This window comes from Nicotiana tabacum, chromosome 11, assembly GCF_000715075.1.
Source record: "Nicotiana tabacum cultivar K326 chromosome 11, ASM71507v2, whole genome shotgun sequence".
NCBI lineage: Eukaryota > Viridiplantae > Streptophyta > Magnoliopsida > Solanales > Solanaceae > Nicotiana > Nicotiana tabacum.
Genome location: NC_134090.1, coordinates 19067235 through 19079625, shown reverse-complemented (window position 1 = coordinate 19079625; position 12391 = coordinate 19067235). Strand labels below are relative to the sequence as shown.

At 40.2% G+C, this 12391-nt stretch overlaps 1 long non-coding RNA gene across 1 annotated transcript; it reads right to left on the bottom strand.

Annotated features, from left to right (window-relative positions):
• Positions 1–7094: 7094 nt before the first annotated feature.
• On the bottom strand, positions 7095–10064 carry LOC142166234 (uncharacterized). The gene is made up of 2 exons (XR_012696462.1): positions 9498–10064; positions 7095–7602 (listed from the first exon to the last, which is right to left on the bottom strand). It is a non-coding gene; the product is annotated as an uncharacterized LOC142166234 (long non-coding RNA).
• Positions 10065–12391: the final 2327 nt, after the last annotated feature.

The following is a 12391-nucleotide window of genomic DNA, read 5'->3' as shown; positions in this document are numbered from 1 at the left end:
TGTTGAGATGCGTAGATGCCAGTCAAGCAATGACGGTCATGGAAGAGGTACATGCGGGAGTTTGCGGACCACACATGAGCGGATATGTATTGGCGAGAAAGATCCTTCGAACAGGGTGTTATTGGCTCACCATGGAACGCGACTGTATCACTTTTGTGAGGAAATGCCATCAGTGCCAGATACATGGAGATTTGATTCATTCTCCGCCAACAGAGTTACATACGATGTCAGCACCTTGGCCGTTTGTGGCCTGGGGCATGGATGTCATCGGGCCCATCGAGCCAGCAGCATCCAACGGTCACAGGTTCATTCTAGTGACCATTGATTACTTCACCAAATGGGTTGAGGCTAAAACCTTCAAGTCGGTAACCAAGAAGGCAGTGGTGGACTTTATTCACTCCCATATCATCTGCAGATTTGGGATCCCAAAAGTGATCATCACGGATAACGGTGCGAATCTTAATAGCAGCTTGATGAGAGAGGTATGCCAACAATTCAAGATTACACACCGCAATTCCACCCCATATCGTCCTAAGGCAAATGGAGCAGTCGAAGCAGCCAATAAGAATATCAAGAAGATACTGCGAAAAATGGTGGAAGGGTCCAGACAGTGGCACGAGAAATTGCCCTTTGCTTTGTTGGGCTACCGCACTACCGTCCGGACTTCCATAGGCACAACTCCTTATTTGTTGGTGTATGGGACTGAGGCCGTGATACCAGCGGAGGTCGAAATTCCGTCCCTCCGAATTGTCGCTGAAGCCGGGATTGATGATGATGAATGGGTCAAAGCTCGATTGGAACAGTTGAGCCTGATAGATGAGAAAAGATTGGCAGCAGTGTGCCATGGTCAGCTGTACCAGAAGAGAATGGCAAGAACGTATAATAAAAAGGTGCGCCCCAGGAAGTTTGAAGTAGGGCAGCAGGTATTGAAGAAGATCCTCCCACATCAGGTCGAGGCGAAAGGCAAATTCGCCCCAAATTGGCAAGGGCCTTATATTGTGACCAGAGTCTTGGCCAATGGTGCCTTGTGTTTGACAGATGTCGAAGGTGGATGTGTCGACATGGCTATCAATTCAGATGCAGTCAAGAGATATTATGCGTAATTTCTTTAAATTATGGCAATTTTGGTTTATTTGTTTGTATTTGGCATTTGTTGAATAATGAGATGACGGAGGCAATTCTTTCTCCTATCCAAACACTTTTAACCTTCGCTTTCCCCTTTGAGCCTTGAGCAAATTCTTTCAATACCCCTCTTTTGGAATCACTAATGGGAAAGATATATAAAAAAAAAAAAAAAAGAAAAGAAAGGAAAAGAAAAGAAAAAGAAAAAGAAAAGGAAAAGAAAATGAAAAGAAAGAAAAGAAAAATCAAGGAATATAAAACCGTGGGAACTACGTTTGACCTGATTCCTCAAAGAGGATACGTAGGCGCCTCACGGCTCGGTCATAGTATGCATCATAGCAAATATAGGATGCATAATGTGCATAGTGTGCACAATATAGCACAATGTGCGTAACGCACGTAACTCAACATAAGCATAAAAAAATAAAATTCTCCAAGCAAGAAAACTGGGGCAGAGGTTATGTTTTAAGTTCCAACAAAGGTTAGATTCCAAAAGTTGTAGCACATCACCCTTCAAATTGTTTTCATTTTTGTAGCCTTTCTTCAATCCCACACCAAAACCAACGTCAACATCCAAAAGACCTCCCGATCAATGTTCGAGAGATGCCAAATCCGGAAAATAAGGCCGAGAATAATACACCAAGCCCCAGCAAAGAAGAGGATCGTAAGATTGGGAACGAATTGATTAGTCAAGGGAATCTCCAGAAAAGAGGGTCGTATCTACAACACCCCGATTCCTCGAAAGAAATAAAATGAGAGAGTCTCATCGGTGAAAACCTTCGCAGGCACCGAGAGGCGATGTAAGATGAGGGATATAAAATGAGAGAGTCTTATTGGTGAAAACCTTCACAGGCACCATAAGGCGCCGGGAGATGAGAGAAAAGAGAGAGTCTCATTAGTGAAAACCCCTCGAAGGGCACTATGAGGCGACGAGACAGATCAGCGAAGCTACCACATTTGCAACAAGATGAACATCCATTTATCATCCCCAGCAAGTCAGACCGTCGGACAAATTGATTGATACAAATAGACTGGGTCGGGAATCTATGGTGCACGTCATGATCACGGGGACCAATTGTGTCCTCCAGATAAGTTCTTTGGATTGTCTCCTCCCACAAAAATATTGGTTCAGAAAGTTTTTCTTTTTTCCATATCTTTATTTCTTTTCCTAAAATGTGTCTTGAAAGGATTTTTCAAAGCTTACTACCAGAAACCAAAGGAGAATTCATCCAAATGCCGGATGATACAAACAGTCGTAAAGGCCGGTCCCAGGCAATGCAGGGATTGTGCCCGGAAATTTTGGAAGAAGTAAGCTCCAAAAGGGAGTGGTTTCGGGAGTTAGAAGCAGACCCCCACATCATGTGTTTAAAGAGAAAGAAGAAAAGGGGATAAATTGAAAACCGATCCCCAGCAGGCGAGAGACCCCCAACAGGCAACTTTGCCCGCCAACCAATTATGGGGACAAAGAGCAAGAAAAGGGGAAGAAAGGAAGACCATCCGCCAGAAAGGCACCCTCTACCACCACGATAAAAACTAATTAAATCCTTCTGTCTGCTGCAGGAAAGCAAAGGATTGACGAGAACAGCAACGCCAAGGGAGTCACCAAGACCGGGGCAGAAAATTTTCTGCCGGTTGTCGAAAATTTTCTCGGAAGAACGAGGAAGCAATTTTAATACTTTTAAGTTCTAGGTCGCCCACCAGTATAATGCGGGAATACTTTTAAGTTCTAGGTCGCCCACCAGTATAATGCGGGAATACTTTTAAGTTCTAGGTCGCCCACCAGTATAATGCGGGAATACTTTTAAGTTCTAGGTCGCCCACCAGTATAATGCGGGAATACTTTTAAGTTCTAGGTCGCCCACCAGTATAATGCGGGAATACTTTTAAGTTCTAGGTCGCCCACCAGTATAATGCGGGAATACTTTTAAGTTCTAGGTCGCCCACCAGTATAATGCGGGAATACATTTAAGTTCTAGGTCGCCCACCAGTATAATGCGGGAATACTTTTAAGTTCTAGGTCGCCCACCAGTATAATGCGGGAATACATTTAAGTTCTAGGTCGCCCACCAGTATAATGCGGGAATACTTTTAAGTTCTAGGTCGCCCACCAGTATAATGCGGGAATACTTTTAAGTTCTAGGTCGCCCACCAGTATAATGCGGGAATACTTTTAAGTTCTAGGTCGCCCACCAGTATAATGCGGGAATACTTTTAAGTTCTAGGTCGCCCACCAGTATAATGCGGGAATACATTTAAGTTCTAGGTCGCCCACCAGTATAATGCGGGAATACTTTTAAGTTCTAGGTCGCCCACCAGTATAATGCGGGAATACATTTAAGTTCTAGGTCGCCCACCAGTATAATGCGGGAATACTTTTAAGTTCTAGGTCGCCCACCAGTATAATGCGGGAATACTTTTAAGTTCTAGGTCGCCCACCAGTATAATGCGGGAATACTTTTAAGTTCTAGGTCGCCCACCAGTATAATGCGGGAATACTCTTAAGTTCTAGGTCGCCCACCAGTATAATGCGGGAATACATTCAGCTCTAGATTTTGGAATCAGTCACCCCACCTGAAGACGGAAGGGTACAACAGAGATCCCCAAACGGGAAACAATGAAATCCCCAGCACCAAGAAGCAGACAACTGCAGAGGCAAGCGCGCAATTCAAAAGGAAAAAGGAACGCGTCTCAAAAGAAGTAGTTTGGGAACGTTGTAGCATGCCCAGTATAACAATTCCGATGAAAAGCCATGCCACTGAAGAAACCATTGGAAGATTTAAAGAAGAAAGTCGTATCCCCAGCAGATCAAGCAAAGTGATGAGAACTGACATTCAGAAAAGGTGAAGGACCGGCATCATCTCCAAGTTCACAAAATAAAGGCGTCAGAGGAAAGCGTTAGCCGACAAGAAAGCAAGGCAGCAAGAACAAGTTGAAGATGGATGAGATTTCAGGATCCTCAGTTTAGCTTAGCTTCTTGTTTTCCTTTTAGAGCAATGTAATAGGGAGATCGGTTGAGCAGTAGCATCCTACAGCAGCATACAGCAGCGCACAACAACAGCAAACACTACAGTCACACGGTAGTCCCAGCTACCAAAAATTTCCCGAACTACATTGACCTGATTCCTGTTTCAGCCCAGGATATGTAGGAAACCTCTGAAGCAAAGGTTCGGTCAAATCTTTTTCAAAAAATGCTTCACATGGAGTATTCGGACGGGCAAAAATCGCTCGCTTTATCTTTGCACGAAAACCCTTCGTGTCTTCGTGCAAAGAGGGGCAGCTGTAAGCACGTGATTTTTGCTTCACGGACAATCGCTCCAAAAGAAAATAAAAATAGTGGCAAAAGGCTTCGCTGTACAATTTTTCGATCTTTCCGTGACATGTGTTGTTAGTCGTTTGTGAGTCTGTCCATTTTGCATCTAGTCATTATCAAACAAAAATACAAAAAATATATGTGGCGTTAAAAGAAAATTCAAAAAAAAAAAAAAATATAAATATATGTGCATCGTCCGTTTTAGGTTGTGATTTAACTTACTTGGTATGATAATTATGTTGAAACGCCATATTGTTATTTGTTTTAATTTCATTTGTTTTATTAGTTATTTTTATTTTTTTTATTATTTTTATTATTTTTCTTTAAATTGGAAAACAAAAGAAAGTTGAAATCAATTTGGGCCCAAAAATAAAACAAAAAAAAGGCCCAAACCAACGATCTGACCCGGTCCAGACCAGGCCTGCCCAGGAACCTCCTGAAACGACGTCGTTTCAGGCAAATCAATCTGAGCCGTCCGTCCTAGCCGATCCAACGGCTCAGGACCTCTTTCAGCAACCCGTTTTTGAACCCGACCCAATAACCGGTCTGACCCAACCCCTCATTTAAACCAAACGACCCCGTTTAACTACTGAACGACCCCGTCTTGTTTCTCACCCTCAGATCCAAGCCGTTGAGATCGTATGATCCAACGGCTCAGATCCAATCAACCTCACCATATATAAACCTTCCCTTACACCCCACGCCCCCTATCCGAACCCCACCCCTCACTCGTCTCCTTCCCTGAACCCTGAAACCCCCAAACCCTAGCAGCCGCCCTAGTCTCCTTCGCCATTAAAGCCGGCGGCACGAACGCCGGTGACCACCCCCTGAACACCCTAAGACCCCCTCACTCCCCTGAACACGAATCCACTAACCACGAACCTCGAATCACTTTCGTTCGTCTCGAATCTTCATTTGAAGATTTGAGTCGAACCCGGATCTATGCCAAACCATCCCATCTTCATACCAGACACTCCCCTGACCTTCCTCGTGACCAAACCAAACTTGGTTTGGTCCGAATCTACCCACAACTCCCAAAAATCCAGATCTGGAAATCCAGACTTTTGAAACACATGCACCTGGGGAACCCGGCCAGCTTTGACATGGGTTTGAGGTCTAATAGACCTTAATCAAGGTGCTCTCATGTGAGAACACCCTGATTAAAGTTTGTTCGGCCTCAAAAGTTCGAAGATGAATCAGATTTGGGTCTGTGTGATTTAAACATTTTCGGTACGTTTTCCTTTCTTCTGTTTAGTTTTTAATTAAGTGGTCAGCATGTTTCGTTGGTTTTGTTTGTTATTTTTGTTATTTTTCATCCAGATTTCTTTCATCTCTTTAGAGACCTTTTTCTTTGGTCGGTTAATTTTCTATGGGTGTATTCTGAATGTACTCTGTGATGAACATGTTCGATTAGATTGGTCGTCAAATGAATAAACTTATATAGGTTCCCAGTTTTGAACACAGAATTGTCCGATGCCCTTTAGGTCCCTAAACATATTGTTTATGTGAGCGATTGATTATTACCTGTTATAATTAGTATAGTCGACTCGATAAATATCGTCGATTAGCTTTCTATAACTAATAAATCGAATGAGCTAATAAGGTCGCATGATTAATTGAGCTTTGTCACTGACTGTATGCCCCAGCATTGTTTGAAATGGTTTGTTGGCACTATAAAACTGACTGAAAAGGTTCAGCCCAGGCAGTCTTGAGTTCGAACTTTCATCAGTTCAAAAAATGCCCCGATGTTGCAGTAGGCAGGGGCAGTAATAATCAAGGTTGACAGGGGTATTCTGGGGTGTTAAAAAAGAACAAAAGTAATTAGTTTAAGTGAACTGACAAATGGGGTACTAAATTAGGATTAAACTAATGCCAATGGGGGGACAAGACACAAGAGTATGGGTTTAAAAGGAATACTAAAATAAGCCCATAATCCTGGATTAAAGAATAAACCAGACGTGGGGAACAAAGGGGGCTGGCATCAAGAGATGCTCAAGCATGGGTTTAACAGGGTAAGGGCAGGCTGCAAGTTGCAGCATGGGGGCAGCTTAGCTGCACTTGGTCACTTTGGCTTATAAATAGGCCATTCGAGAACTGAAAAAGGGCTGGACTTTTAGTCTTCAGAAAAAAAAAGAGAGAAAAGGCTGGAATTTTTAGTTTGAAAGCTGAAACTTTTAGTCTAAAAAGTTTTACTGAGTTTTAAAAAAAAAAAAGCTGAATAACATAAGTTAGTTTTCAAATAGATTGTAACCAAACACTGCCTGAAAGTTGTATAAGAGTTCATATTGGTCAAGCTGCCTTGGCCAAGTTCTGTTGTTCGCATTGATTGATCTGTTTGTGGTTGTTGAACTGTTGGTGTTGCTGCATTGAATACTCTGTTACTGCTGCTTGTTTCATCACTCTTTCCTGGGATTGCTCATTTGGTGCTCGACTATTTGCTGGTTTTCCTTATTCTGGGAAATATTGTTGGTTGTCGTGGGCTGTGGAAAACACTTGGATTGTTGATTTGTTGCTGTGTTGTTGCTGTGTATCTGCTGTTGCTGTGTTTACTACATACTGCCCAGCTGATCATTCCTTTCTTCTTTGTCCTCTATACCAGGTACACAACCAATGCACTGTCAAAAATGTAATTGGGAAATTTGAGCATGAATACAAATGAAAGTCCTGAAGAATGTCTTTTATACATAGATTGTTACATTAAATATTCATGTAATGTGTAGTAGTTTGCATTCTTGTTTAGATACTGAAGGTAGCCTGTGTGCCCAGTAGATGTCAATATGTGGTGATTGAATGCTAGTTTGTATATGAAAGTTGATAGATAAAAGGGTCTCCAATGCAGTAGGTTGTATCTTAGGTTTTATATGGTTAGCATGTCCTTAAATACATAGAACTATCCATGTTAGTTAATTTCATGTCCTTTTGATAAACTGTCTCCTTACAATTGGCAAACCATTGCCTTAAAATAAACGGCGCAAGTCTGCACTCCTCAACCTCACGAAGGTCGAGCCCGAATCAAACGAACCCAGCAGGCTTTCATCAGAAAGGCATTGGCCCAGGTCCAGCCGATACTGTGTGGGCTGGGTTCGGGCCCACGATGCTCGATTAGCTGCCCATGGGCATGGCCATGTTTTCTTATTCTGCAAAGGCACTCAGAATTCCGTTATAATAACCTGCAAGCATGTAATTGAATAGGGTCATTTTTATTCTCAACTAGTAGAGACAAATGCGACAAGAAACGTAGTTGCTATAGGATCTCCTTTTAAAATAAAGACGAGATGAGCTTCGACAAACAAAAACGCACAAGATGCGGGGCCCTCGTTAAACGTATATTATCGAAGCATTTAGTTTCTAGGACGGGTCGTTTAGCAAATCTCACAACCCTCCTAAATTAACAATACGTTAGACTCTTTTAGGACGCGCCTTAGTAAATCTTACCTTCTTAAACTCGGGTGCACATTTATGTGACCCAAATCCAATTCTCAATGGAGTCGAAATGTGTTTCTAATCACGGGTACATTGATTGTGACGTGGTTCGAGATGCGTGTCCATGGCGTTGCAAATTCATTTTAAAATAAGAATGAGATGAGCCTCACCAAATAAAAATACAAATTGCGGGGCCCTCAGTAAATATCTGCTTTAAAAATTGTTTAGACTTCAGGATGAACCGTTTAGTAAAATTCCACGGTCCTACCCAAAATAAATACGCTAGTCGCTTTAGGCACGCCTCTAATAATTTAATTTCCTTAAACTCGGGTGCACATTGATGTGACCCAAATCCAAATCTCAACGGAGTCAAAGTGTGTCGACGACCACGGGTACATTGATTGTAACGTGGTTCGAGATACATTTTATAACGTTGTAATTCTTGATAAAAATAATAGTAAATGATAAAAGCGGTTGAAGGATAAAATTTGCACATAAGTTCATACTTGTATAAAATCAGATAATCAAGCCGAATATAACAATCGAGCGACCGTGCTAGAACCACGGAACTCGGGAATGCCTAACACCTTCTCCCGGGTTAACAGAATTCCTTATCCGGATTTCTGGTACGCAGACCATAATATAGAGTCATTCTTTTCCTCGATTCGGGATTAAAATTGGTGACTTGGGACACCCTAAATCTCCCAAGTGGCGACTCTGAAATAATTAAACCAATCCCGTTTCGATTGTCCTTTAATTGGAAAAAACTCCTGCGCCCTCGCGGGTGCGTAAAAAGGAGGTGTGACACCGACCATTCAAATAAGTCATAATACATCATACGGAACTACTCATGCCCTCAAACAACTGGGTAAATTGCATATTCTAAAAACGACCGGTCGGGTCGTTACAACCCCTTACTACCCTTCCCCTTTATCTTCAATTCATTCATTCAGCAGAAATGGACTACAAACCAAACTTGGATTGGCCAAATATGGTATTAAAAGGGTAGAACTTTACCAACAAACCAAACTCAAATAATTAAGCTAATCCAAACAAAAGAATACCACATATATATTAAGAACACTTTAACTTGATGTTAAATTCAACCACAAAACATGTGCGTCTCAAACAAAACTATCCTAATTGAGTAAACAATCAACTACAACAAAAATCTAATAACCAAGGAATCTAACGAGTGACTGATTATATCAACAGACCCTATTAAACATTAATTAACCATAATGAACAATAATCACATGAGAAACAAACTTTAAACCTTCAATTTAACTAAACTGACCAGCGATTTTGTTGAAAAATGCTGAAACTTCAGTTAATTAGCACGACGAATTAAACGTTAAATAATAGAAACTACAATTGAAGCTAAAATTTACAAACTTGAATCTAAAACTAACTTCAAACACCACTATCAAGACTTATGAAGTAGGAATTCGAACAACACAATAATTTGAAATCAACGAGCGACGACTAATCATTACTAACTCTAAACTAACTAACAACTCACTAAAGATAAATAAAACACATGAACGAACAAAGAAGAAAAATAAAAAATTTAGACCTAAGCAAACTACAATGAAACAGAAAGAAAAAGAAAAAGAAAGGGACATAAGAGATTAGGGTGCACCAGAAACCCGGGTGTTCGAGACAGTGGTGGTGCGGCAGTGGTGGCGATTCGAGCAGTGATGGATACAATTTTGACATCGTATGTCCTCTTCTTGTTGTTGGACCATCACTATCAACTCCAATCAAACTGAAGTCCATTAATGAGCTCATCAACAAGAAAGGCTCGTTCGACCCAAAGTAGAAGTGACCGGCAACCTGCCAAAATTTAGCCACTGGAGTTTCAACTTCAAACCAAAGAACGGTATATTAGGGGAAGAAATACACACTCATGTAGGTATTAAGTAGTGGTGAGCTCTCAAACTCGACGAATTGAGGAGAAATAGGCAGCTAGAGTTTTAGATTTTTGAAGATTCATGGAGATTGAGATGGAGTTTGAGGATTTGGGGTTCAGATACGAGTAAAGGATGAAGAGACGGGGAAAGGGTGAAATTTTGGTGGTGTTTGGAGCACCAACCAGTGGCGGTGCACAGGGGTGGCAGTGGAGGCGGCGACGACTTAAGAAAGGGGTTGGAGAGAGAGGAGAGATGGAAAGTGAGAGGAGGAAAATAGATAATAGGGCAAAATAAGGGAAAACTTTGGCTTCTTTAGGTGTTAAATACTAAGAATGAAGATCAAATTCGGACTATTGGATCAAGGGGCTATGGATGGATGAGATTTAATCTCTGTCACTTAACCAAAACAACGTAGTTTTGATCCAAAACTATACCGATTGGACCCGCCCCTGGTACCCATGTGGACCGGGTTTATGAGCTATTTGGGCTTCTAATTTTGGGCCAATTTGGCTCAATTTTAATTTAAATATACTAGCCCAATCCCTTAACCCCTAATTATCTTATTTAGTCCTAAAGAAAACATATCAGTAGAAAGAAAGTCTTTTGGTATATATAATTTAAAGGTGCAAACTAAAATATAATATTTTTGGTATGTTTAATAAAGGAATGCAAATAAAAGTGCACAAATAACTAAAAATCATCCAACTATTAGTATTTGTAGGAGAATTAGAAGCGAGTAAAAATTAGGTATTCACAAAGGATGCTATGCTTGAGGTATAATACAACTGTTTAGAAAAATAAGACCATCAACATTGAAAGAAGTGGTACATGATTCTTTCTCCCTCATCTCCTTTCCTTCTTATTTTTGAGGTAGTCGAATTTGCGTCCATATGCATGCGAGGACTGTTAAACGTGAAAGAACTTTAGGTTAACCAACAACGTCAAAGTTCTTTTAAGTTTAAGTTATAAAGTCATTAAGATCTGATTTTTAAATTTCAAATGAGCTTATTGCTATATCTATATGTCTTTGCTATTTTTAGATTTACTTGAGAGGTTTGATAAGTTTAAAAGGATGGTAATAGTTCTCCATTTTCAGTAGTCCCTGAGTTTCGCTAAAGTTAAGACAGTTGTAGTTAATCACTGGAAAAGTTAAGATCTGCTTATAATAATTCTCGGTTTTTAGCTTATCACTAAAGTTTCACTTTGTTTTGAAGTTCTTTAAAATTTGAGTTTATTCTTTTGCAGTTAAAAATTGAAAAAGTACCATGGACTAAAAAACTCTACTATTGTTTAGAAGTGTTGTATAAAAGCTAGAATACGTAGATTAATTTTGATCTTGAACTAGAAGATATAAGACTCATATGTTATTGGAAAAAAAATTAAAACCTATTCATCCTTACATATTATACCAAATCAACATCCTTTATTCTTTCATGTATTGCATGAATTGAAAGTTGCAGACTATGGATGCCTTTTTTTATTTTTAATTATTTTTTATTGGTCTAACAAAGTCGCATATTGTGGTTCATGTATGAGATGTAGATTTTTGAAAGTGAGTGATGGGTATATAGTATCTTAGCTTCATGTTTTGATGATCTAACAAACTTACTATCAACGTACCAGATAAGGAACCTGATACACTTGGTACACAACTCAATCAACAGACTCAAGCTTATGTGAGTTACTATTACTTCAGAAGATAAAAAATCAACACAGGGACCTGATCCCCTTGGGTTCCCCTGACAATAGTACGAAGTCAACTCTCTTCAGCTGGAAAGTGACTGCCTGCACTGAACACACAAATAGTGCAACACAATGCAGCAATCATTTCTCACTGGGAAGGACCAACCAACCAAGTGACTACATCATTCAAGTGATGTCATAGAAGTTGTATTAACAATAAACATTACAACAAAACATCACTTGAACACTTGAGAATTCATTCAAGCATTCTAAGAATCTAACAATCGAGCATTCAAGTCTCAAGTGCATCAAGAACAAAGTACTACTCCACTACAGACCACTTCCTACAACAAGTCTCATGTATGTCCTTAGTTGAGTTAGAACTTTGTAATTGTTCTTCATTGTAATTCCTACTTTGCTTATCTAGAAGCTTTAATTAGGAACCCTTTGTAATCCATAAACCTTTAGTGTTTGTGTCGTGATTAGAGTTAGTCATGAGTTGAAGTCTTTGTAATAGGTGTATTACAAAGTGGCTTGTAATAGGTGTATTACAAGTTAGTGAGGGATTAAGAGTTTAATTCCTAGGTTGCATAGATTTTAATTTCAATAGTATGGGTGCTACCGTGGCACGAGGCACGACCTGCCTGACTGTGAGACCGACTGGTCGAATAGAGACGAAAGTCGGCCACTATGATCTAAAGATTATTCATAGTGAAGTTGAAATCCTACCAATATAGGTTGTGGTTTTTTTATCCCCTTGAGCAGGGATTTTTCTGCGTAAAAATTCCCTATTCTATTTCATTAGCCTTACCTGTGGAAACCTATATAGGACCTGGTCTCTATATAGTTTGGTGGACTCATATATTCTATCAATTGGTATCAGAGAGGGTTCTTTATATCAGATTAACACCTAGAGAGGATCCTTATGGCTGCTCCACCA